Source organism: Micromys minutus (assembly GCF_963924665.1).
Source record: "Micromys minutus genome assembly, chromosome: 10".
NCBI classification, from domain to species: Eukaryota; Metazoa; Chordata; class Mammalia; order Rodentia; family Muridae; genus Micromys; species Micromys minutus.
Window position 1 is genome coordinate 7,774,076 of NC_137979.1, and position 10,451 is coordinate 7,784,526.

The window sequence follows — 10,451 nt, forward strand, 5'->3', positions numbered from 1 at the left end:
TAGTTTATTTTATTGTTTATTGTGCGTGCACGCACACACACACTATATATATATACATACATACATATATAATATTATCGAGATAATATATATTATTGAGATAGGTTCTCGCTGTGTAGACCAAGATGGTCTTGAACTCAGATCCACCTGCCTCTGTCTCCTGAGTGCTGGAACCGCCATGTTAGGAGAATGCAACAGACAACCTGAAAGAGTGTCTGATGACTAATCCTTAGTCAGTTTGAGTAACAGAAAAAAAAAAATGACTTTGCATTTGAGTCTTTTAAATAAGAAGCCAGGATAAAGTCCTGTGCATGGTGGAATCCCAAGAAAAAACATAGAAAAAGGTCAGCAGCCTCAGGAGTAAATGTCACCCACTGACAAGAATCTCATGTGGATATTCAGCAGGGCATAAAATAACAGAAAAACCAAGTATCTGTATGGTTTAAAAGTCTTACTTAGTAGGGTGTGGGGGTTCACACCTGTAATCCCAGCTCTTACCAGGATTTTTAATTCAAGGTTAGCCTGGGCCAGAAAACTAATACTGTATAAAATGAGCAATTATTGAAGGACATAAGTCATTCTCTGGGATGCTCTTGCTATGTCATCTCAATATAACCATGGTCGGAGAGCCCCAAACAGCTCTTCTAGGTTGCCAAGGCCATGAATAATAATGATCTAGAAACGGTCACATACTGTTTGAGGATAAAGACATGCTGCCGTGAGACCCTCATTCCCATGAATAGAATTTCAGCCAAGTGGACATGGGTGTGGACGAACGTGTGGCTGTGTTGGGTTGTAGCGTTCATGGCAGGTGACATGTGACATACATACTATTTCTATCTTGCTTTGGAAGTTTTTTTTTTTTTTTTTTTTTTTAAGTAAAAAGTTGTGAGACTGTTTTGTGAAAGTTTCTACTAGTTTCTTTTACATTTATTTACCATGTAAGTTTGTGAAAGAGGAGAGAGTATTCAGGTACATGTACCATGGTGCAGATGTGGTCAGCGGATAACTTTTAGGGGGGAGTCAGTCTCTGCTACTGGATTGGGGATTAAACAGAGAACCTTTTAGGCGGTAAGTACTTTTACCGACTGAGCCACCCCAATACCCATATAACTTAAATATTATTTTTTACTTAGCACACACAATTTACTTCCTGTTTTTCTTTTCTTTTCTCTCTTTTTTTTTCCTTTGAGACATTGTTTCTCTGTGTTGCCCTAGTGGTCCTTTAACTTATTCTAGACAAGGCTGGCGGTGAACGCACAGAAATCTATCTGCCTCTCTCCAGAGTGCTGAGATCAAAGAAGAGTCCCTGCAATTATTCCATTACATTATTGTACTTTCAAACACAATTGGCTGGCTCTTCCCCCTTCCCGTGCCCGTTCCTTTCCGTGTTCACATCACTTGTAACTGCCCTCCCTCACAACACCAAGTTCTCCATTCCATAGTCCCCCTTTCTGTTCCATTCTCTGCACCCACAGCATGCACACATATTCTCAAGAGGAAGAAGGCCCCACAGATCTGGGCCTGCTCATAAGTCACCTCACCCTGGGAGGGAGTTAACACAGATGTGTTTGCAACACAGGTTCTGGGGGAAGGCGCAGCTCTGTCACAAGATTCGAAGGGGTTAAGTCAGTGGAGAGAAGGAAAAGATGTCTAAAAGGAATGTAGAACTGTCCGCTCAACACTGAAGGAACATGGGGTTTGGGGGATGGGACAAATGGCTTGGCTGCTAGAAGGCGCTCTGGTACAGGAGGGTGCTGGGAAGGCGCTCTGGTACAGGAGGATGCTGGGAAGGCGCTCTGGTACAGGAGGATGCTGGGAAGGCGCTCTGGTACAGGAGGATGCTGGGAAGGCGCTCTGGTACAGGAGGATGCTGGGAAGGTGCTCTGGTACAGGAGGATGCTGGGAAGGCGCTCTGGTACAGGAGGATGCTGGAAAGGTGGGAGAGGCTGGTGCAACCAGGGCCTGTAAGTTCCCAAGACCCTCAGATCCACTCTCTAGAGAAATCACCAGCTCAGATACCTCCAAATAGAATGGCATTCATGCCACGAAGAGGTTTTACCTGGGACCAGGTACTGGCTTATGGGGCTGTTGTGTAGGTTTGAGTCAGGCACAACCTAAAAATTACCAACAATAAATATTGTCACTCTAAGAGAGTGACTTGCTAGTTTTATTCATTCACATGATGTATATAAACCCAGTGTTTCTTTATGCTTGCACGTTTACCGGGTAGCTTCCCCCCCATCTTTGAGAAAGTGTCTTACTGTGTTGTCCATACTGGACTCCAGTTTGTGATTCCCTTGCTTCAGCTTCCTGAGTGCTGGGGTTACAGGCATGTGCCACCATGCTTTAGCTCCGTAACTAAGTCTTTGTAATCTCTGTGTACGTATGTTATGTGTTCAGGGAAGTACAGGCACGTGGGCTATGGTGTATGTGCGGAGGTCAGAGGGCAGCCTCAGGTGTTGGATGTTCTTGTCTCCTATCTTGTTTGAGACAGAATCTCTGTTGTTCAACTCTTCATGTGCCAGGCTAGCTGCCCTTGGGCTTCCAGAATTCTCTTTTCTCTGCCTCCCATGTGTCGGTAGAAGAACAGGGATCACAGACTCATGCAGTCATCCTTGGTTTTGTGTAGTATTGGGGATTTAAACTCAGGATGTCAGGCTTGGGTGGCAAGTCCTTTATCCACTGAAACGTCTTCCCAGCCCTGCTAAATATTAAAAGATAAAAATATCATTTAGTGTTTGTGTGTGTGTGTGTGTGTGTGCGCGCGCGTGCGTGCGCGCGTGCGTGTCTGTCATGCATGCACCTGCATTCCTACGTGTGCATACCTTCGCCATAATGGTTGTGTGGAGGACAGAGGACAGCATGTGGAAATTGGTTCTCTCCTTCTACCTTGTGAGTTCTGGAGATTGACCTTGAGTCTTGAGTTGTCAGGTTTGGCAGCAGAACCTTTACCCACTGAATAATTCCCTGCTCCCTGTTGCCTAAAACTTTAAAAGATTTATTCTGAGATAGGCTCTTGCTAAATTACCCAGGATGACCTTGAACTCACACTTCAGTGCACACATGAACTCTCTGCCCCCTCCCACACAAACAAACACACACACTCATGCGTGCACTGAATTTTTTTTTATTTGTTTTTAAACACTGGTTCTATGTAGCCCTGGGTGGTCTGGTAAACTATGTAGATCAGGCTGTCTTGGACTGACAGAGATTCCTCTGTCTCTGCCTCCTGCCTCCTGCGTGCTGGGGTTAAAGGCATGTGCCACCACACCCAGTGTAAAACTTCAAGCCTTAATCTCCTGAGTAGCTGGGACTTTGGGCCCTACACCAGGCTCAAATATATAATATTTAGACAGAATATATAAATAAAACAATAGACAGAATATATATATATAATTCAACCAGAGAACTGGGTATCTGGTTTACACTTGAATTACAACTATTGGTGAGTGAGTTTCTCTTCTCTTAGCTTTGATCTGGCAAAAAACAACTCGAGGAATGAGTTTCTTCTGGCTCACAGTTCAAAGGAACACAGATATGATGATCTATATGATATCATATGATGCCAGGCAGATATGATGGCAGACATGACTGGGTTCATAATGTCAGCACTCTGAAGACCATAAGACATGTTCTATTACTTTGTATTTCTTGTATAAAGTGGTGGTTTAATAAGAGCCTGTCGTTCGAGATCTCATGTACTTAGTGATCCCTACTTCTGCCTTCTCCTCTCTCTGTTTCTCCTTCTCCCAAATGCCCTTTCACTTTTCCGTGTGTGTGTCTGTGTATGTGTGTGTGTCTGTGTGTGTGTCTGTGTGTGTGTGTCTCTGTGTGTGTGTGTGTGTGTATGTGTGTGTGTGTCTGTGTATGTGTGTGTGTATGTGTGTGTGTCTGTGTATGTGTATGTGTGTGTGTGTGTATGTGTGTGTGTGTCTCTCTCTCTCTCTGTGTGTGTGTCTGTGTATGTGTGTGTGTATGTGTGTGTGTGTGTGTATGTGTGTGTGTCTGTGTATGTGTGTGTATGTGTGTGTGTGTGTGTATGTGTGTGTGTGTCTCTCTCTGTGTGTGTGTGTGTGTGTGTGTGTGTAAGTCTAGATTCCACATATGAGAGAAACCATTTGACATTTGTTCTTCTGAGTCTGACTCCATTTGCTCGGCAGCTTGATCTCCCGTCCCCAGCACTGTTTATCCACCGGTCCCTGCTGTTTTCCTACGGCATCTTCACGTGGGCCACTTCCCTAGCATCCCATCCACAGACTCACGATAGCCAACCAGTTTCACTATCTGTCCCTTTTAATTTGGGTGGCCTTGGTTAGATCCAGACTTAGAATGGGACATCATTCTTGTGACTCAAACATAGGCCAGCTCCTAACCATTAACATCACATTTGCCAGTAGAAAAATGCAAAGGGGATACTTTTGAAAGTCTTGGGGATTATGAGTACTCACTGTGTCTCATGTCCCGTATCCCAGATACCTTGGTTCCAGTATCAGGTCCCAGTTTTTTTCCTAGAGAAGCACATGGCAGTAAGGAACCAAAACCTGGAAGGACCGGTTGGTTCCATGGTAACCTCCGAGGTTGTGTAGCAGTTTCTAATGGCCCACTTCCCTTCTCTGTCCTGTGTTGCTTCATCTTCCATGCAAACCTCAGTCAGGGGACAGCTAGTGGTCATTTTAAGGGCTCCAAGTTGTGAGGCTTGAAAATCGTTAAGGCTTAAAAGTTTATATTCTGCAGAGTAGTATACACCTTTAATCCCAACACTCAGGAGGCAGAGGCCGGGGCAGGAAGAGAGACAGGGGCAGAAGGGTGGGGCAGAGAGACAGGGGCAGGGACAGAGATGCAGGGGCAGGAGCAGAGAGACAGGGGCAGAGACAGAGAGGCAGGGGCAGGGGCAGAGAGACAGGGGCAGAGAGGCAGGGGCAGGGACAGAGAGGCAGGGGCAGGGGCAGAGAGACAGGGGCAGGGACAGAGAGGCAGGGGCAGGGACAGAGAGGCAGGGGCAGGAGCAGAGAGACAGGGGCAGGGACAGAGAGGCAGGGGCAGGAGCAGAGAGACAGGGGCAGAGAGGCAGGGGCAGGGACAGAGAGGCAGGGGCAGGGGCAGAGAGACAGGGGCAGAGAGGCAGGGGCAGGGACAGAGAGGCAGGGGCAGGGGCAGAGAGACAGGGACAGAGAGGCAGGGGCAGGGATAGAGAGGCAGGGGCAGAGAGACGGGGCAGAGAGGCAGGGGCAGGGACAGAGAGACAGGGGCAGAGCCAGGGGTGGGAGCAGGGGTAGGGGCAGAGGCAGAGGAATGTCTGTCAGTCCAAGGTCTGCCTCATAGATCATTCTCAGACCAACCAGGGCTACTTAGACTCTGTGTTTAAAAACAATACTCTTGGGTTTCTTTTGCCAGAGGTTTCTTTGCAACCCTGTTCACCCTGCAGGGTTGTGATGGCTCCTGAGCATGCTTGTGGAGTCCAGTGTGCCTGGGGATTTTGTACAAGCTGGGCTCCAGGTCTCAGAACCTCAGGGAGGCCTGTCGTTGTTTCCTGTCAGGTCACCACATCCGATCTTACTGGTACAGGCCAGAACCTCAAACCACTGATAGCCTTTTCAGTCAGAGGCTGCTTGCTTGCAGAAGTTGAGGCCAGGGTGCTGATAATCATGTGCTCCCCGGGTGTGAAGCATCAGCTCCTACTCTCACGGGACCGGGTCAGTCTCACCCACACTTGTTTTGTCATTCCAGATGACCTTGGGCTCATAACACACTCATCATGACAGAGCCACACTCCCAGTGAAATACACACCAGGCCACCCGAACACTGAGAGGGAAGAAGAGCGGTGCCCTGGATTCCCGGAAGTCTCCCCTTCCAGTGACATGCTCTGAGGACAGCACGCATCACACTTATCTCCCAGTCCAGGAAAAAGCCCCGAACTCCTGGGGAAAAGGTGTTTCATAATTAATTAATTGAGATAGTGATTTGCTCTGTAGCTCTGGCTGTCTCAGCCCTCAGGGTATAAACCATCATGGCCTCAGACTCGCAGAGATTCACCTGCCTCTGACTCCCAAGTACTGGGATTAAAGGCATGCACACTATGCCGAGCTTGTTTGTAACTATTCTCATTTAGCACAGGCTGGCCTGAAACTATGTAGCCAAGGTTGACCTTGAACACCTGATCTTTCTACTTCCACTTTCAGAGCATGTACTACCCCACCTGGTATGTTCTGTATTTTTTAAATTTAAGAAAAATTTAAAGTCTCATTATGTAGTCCAGACTGGCCCTGACATTAATAGCCTCCTGCTTCAGCCTCTCGAGTGCTGCCATTACAGGCGGGCACTGCCATGTCTGCATTTCCCTTCAGTCTTGAGTTATTGACTATCATTCCTGCCTGCTCCTGGAACTGTTGTTTGTGGAAAGTACCGAGAAAAAAAAAAAAAAAAAAAAAAAAAAGAAAAACTAGAGACAATCAATCACATGCCCTTTGGCAAAATTTCAGGCTCATGGCCTGACCCAGGAAAGCAAATATTTCATTATTGACATTTAGATCTTGTCTTATTACCCAGGGTAGGAGGTTTGAGACATGGTCTCAGATAACCAAGCTGGGCCACAACTCACTATGTAGTTACTGATGGCCTTGAACTCCTAATCTTCCTGCATCCTCCAAGTCCAAGTGTGAGAAGCACAGGGCTTACCAAGCCTAGGCAGATCTATTTTACTGAACTGCACAAATATTGCCATTTTTCCTTACAAATCTAAGCTCGGAAACAACCCTGAGTCAAGCAAGTCCACCAGGGCTACCTTTCCAGCAGCATGCACCCACTCTGTGCCCATCAAATTTAGTACTGCATACATTTTCAAAGTTTTCATGATCATCACTTCTATTATTGTGACCTGTGGTCAGCGATCTTTTTAAAGGAGATTTTCATTTATGCATATGTGTATGTATGTGTGGTGGTTTCAATAGGTTTGACCCCCCCATAGACTCACGCTTGGCTCATATGGAGTGGTGCTCTTAGTGTGTGGGAGTAGGTGTGGCCTTGGAGGAAGTGTGTCACTGTGGAAGTAGGACTTTTGAGATCTCGTATGCTCAAGCTCTGCCCAGTGTGGAGTACAGTCTCCCTATGGCTGCCTGCAGATTGAGATGTAGAACTCTAGGTTCCTCCAGTATCATGTCTCCCTATACACTGCCCTGCTTCCTGCCGTGATGATTGATGATGGTGATGATGATGGTGATGATGGTGGTGGTGGTGGACTAAACCACTGAAACTGTAAATAAGTATCAATTAAATGTTTTCTTTATAAGAGCTGCCTTGGTCATGGTGTCTCTTCAGAGCAATGAAACCCCAAGATAGTATGCATGCAGATGCGTATGGAGGCCAGAATGGAGTGCAGGATTCCCTAGAACTGGAGTCACAGGCAGTTGTGAGCTGCATAGCATGGGTGCTTGGAGCTGATCTCTGGTCCTTAGGATGTGCTTTTAACTACCCGGCATCTCTCCACTCCCTGACCTTTTTCCTTTTTCTTGTTTTAAAAATAATGCTTGATGTTTGTTACGTTTATCTGTCTGTCTTCTGTCCTTTCTCTCTCTGGTGAGCTGGTGATGGGAATTGAGCTCAGCATGTCAGGCTCTGAAGCTTTACCTATTGAGCCTTCTTGCTGGCCCAATCTTTCCTTTTATTTATTTATTTATTTTAGACAGAGTCTCATGTAGCACAGGCTGGCCTGGAACTTGCTGTGTAGTGGAGTGTGACCTTGAACTTTGGCCCCCACCTTTTCAGTGCTAGGATGACAGGCCCAGGCCACCAAGGTCACTGTTCCCACTGCTGGTGATCCTCTGTGTTTCTGTTGTGATTGTTTTGATTGACCTTGATACTCATTCATTGATGAGTATGTTTTTCATCACTCTCCCTCGGCTCTGTTATTTGATATACAAAGGTGTTATAATTGTGAGGACGTGAGTTTGAATCCCCAGAGTCCACAAAAAGTTTATGCTAAGTATATCTGTAATTCCATTACTCTTACAGTGACAAGAGAACCGAGACTTCTTGAAACTATTGAACTTTTCTCCCTCTCTCTCTCTCTCTCTCTCTCTCTCTCTCTCTCTCTCTCTCTCTCACACACACACACACACACACACACACACTTAAAATCACTAATTTATCTTAGTCATTATTCTATTGCTGTAAAGAGACACCACAACCAAGGCTACTCTTATTAAAAAAAAAACATTTAATTGGGGGCTGGCTTACAGTTTTAGAAGCTTAGACTATTATAGACTATTATCATCATGGCAGGGATAATAGAGAGAGATTGAAATCTCAGTCTGGTATGGGTTTTTGAAACATCAAAGTCCATTTCCAGGGACACCCTCCTCTTACAAAGCTGCACCTTCGCCAACAAGGCCACACCTCCTAGTCCTTCTCAGACAGTTCCACTCCTGGTGATCAGCATTCAAGTTTATGAGCCTCGGGGGGGGGGGGCATTCTCATTGCTAATAACTGCACAAAGATTTTCAAGTGTTTAAGTAAAAGAAAGGAATCACTTTAAAGTCTCTCCCTTTAAATCTAGTCAGAAATGGTTGCAATTAGTGAGGAAGCATGTCACAAGCACAGACAGACCGGATAGTAGGCCTCTTGCAACAGACACTTAGCTAGGTTAGGAATGCAAGGGAAATCTCTAAAGGGAACTTTAAAAAGCCACTGTAAGCCTGTGTTGGGGGTGGGGTTGGGGGAACCGATAGCACCATGTTTACTTAGCATGCACAAGGTTTTAGACCTGTTCGCAACAGAGCTTGCTCCGTAGTGTTATTTTCCCATAATATCATCATCTAGCTGTAGCCTACATCATTCTGTTGGTTTGCTTTTTTGCTGTACTGGAGAATAACCTGGGGTCTTCCACACGCCAGGCAACAGTTTTCTCCTCTGAGCCACACCCCAGCCCCTTTGCCTTTACTTCCTGTTTGTTAGACAGGGTCTCACTAAGGTGTTGCTTGGGCTGATCTTGAAGACCCTGGCTTGACCAGGTAGACTTTGAGCCTGCCATTCTTGTGCCTCAGCCTCCTGTGTAGCTGGGACTACAGGCCTGCACCTCCATGCCTGGCTGGTTCACACGTTTTTAACCAGCTTTTGCTCACTGGTAAGTCCCAGGTTTCCGGAAGCCTGCTTTTAAGTCTGGAGGCATGCTGGCTTTTCTGGATTAACCATTTTACTGATGTGGGATGTGTATTTCTAACTTTCTACTATTTTGTGTTTATCTTTGCAAACACAAAGGGATACTTGGGACAAATGCCCAGGAGCGCTACATATGTTAAGACTTCTATGTTACAAAATTTGTCCTTGAACAAGAAACACAGTAACAGTGTGCATTGTTTGCAGAGAGGACTGTCTTTTGAGAACCCTTCCCCCAGCTAATGTTTATTTTAAAAATAGGTCAATAATCCTCACAGAGAATGAAATCTCTTTCTCCACAGAAGGAGGGAGAAGAGAGGGGAATGGGAAAGAGTTGGGGAGGCAAAGGGAGAAGAGAGGGGAGATGAAAGGGGGTTGAGGTTGAGAAGAGAGGGAAGGGAAGGCAAGGAAGAGAAGGGGGAGGATGGAAAACAGGGAGAAGCCTTACAGATGGGAAAGTGTCTCTTTTTCTGGTATTAACAAGAATATACATTCTCTGAAAGAGAGTGAAAAATTCCAAAGAAATGAGTTTTTATCCCAGACTTTCTTTACATTTCCAGGGGTAACAAGGTAATTAGTGAATGAAAAATTATTTTCACCTTTGGGGGATACATTTCGATTCTTCTCAGGGGAAGAATATCAGCATTGAAAAGGTCTTTAATTAATAGTCAACCACTCCAACCTTTCATTCACAAACAGGACACTAAGACTGGAGGTGGGGAAGGGGAAATTTGGTGTAAGATCAGAAACTGAGCCAGCGCCTGGACAAAGTTAAGGAGACCATTCTTCTTGAGACTCTTAGTGGAATAGGAAATCAGTTTTCTCTGCGTGTACACTTTCTAAACCTGATGCTTCAGAGATACCTTCTGAATATGGGGGGGGAACTCTTGGATTTATGTGATTTTTTAGGGCATCAGGGGATGTATTATGCATTAAAAAATATTTGCTTTGAATTTATAAAAGTGTGTGTGTGTGTGTGTGTGTGTGTGTGTATGTGTGTGTGTGACACAGGCACACCAGTGGACATGCCAGTGATACCCTTGGAGGCCATAAGAGATCATGTGGAACTGGAGTTCCAGGCCACTATGAGCTGCCTTGACGTGGGAGCTGAGAACTGAACGTGGGTCCCATGCAAGATCAGTGTGGTGGTTTGAATAAAAAATGCCCCCATAGGCTCTATTATTAGGAGGCCTAGAGAGGGCATCATGTGAAGCTGTGAAGGTGAGTCTTGGATTGCCTTGGAGACCCCAAAATATTGGAGACCCCAAAATGCCAGCCCAATAGAGAGAGAGAAGTA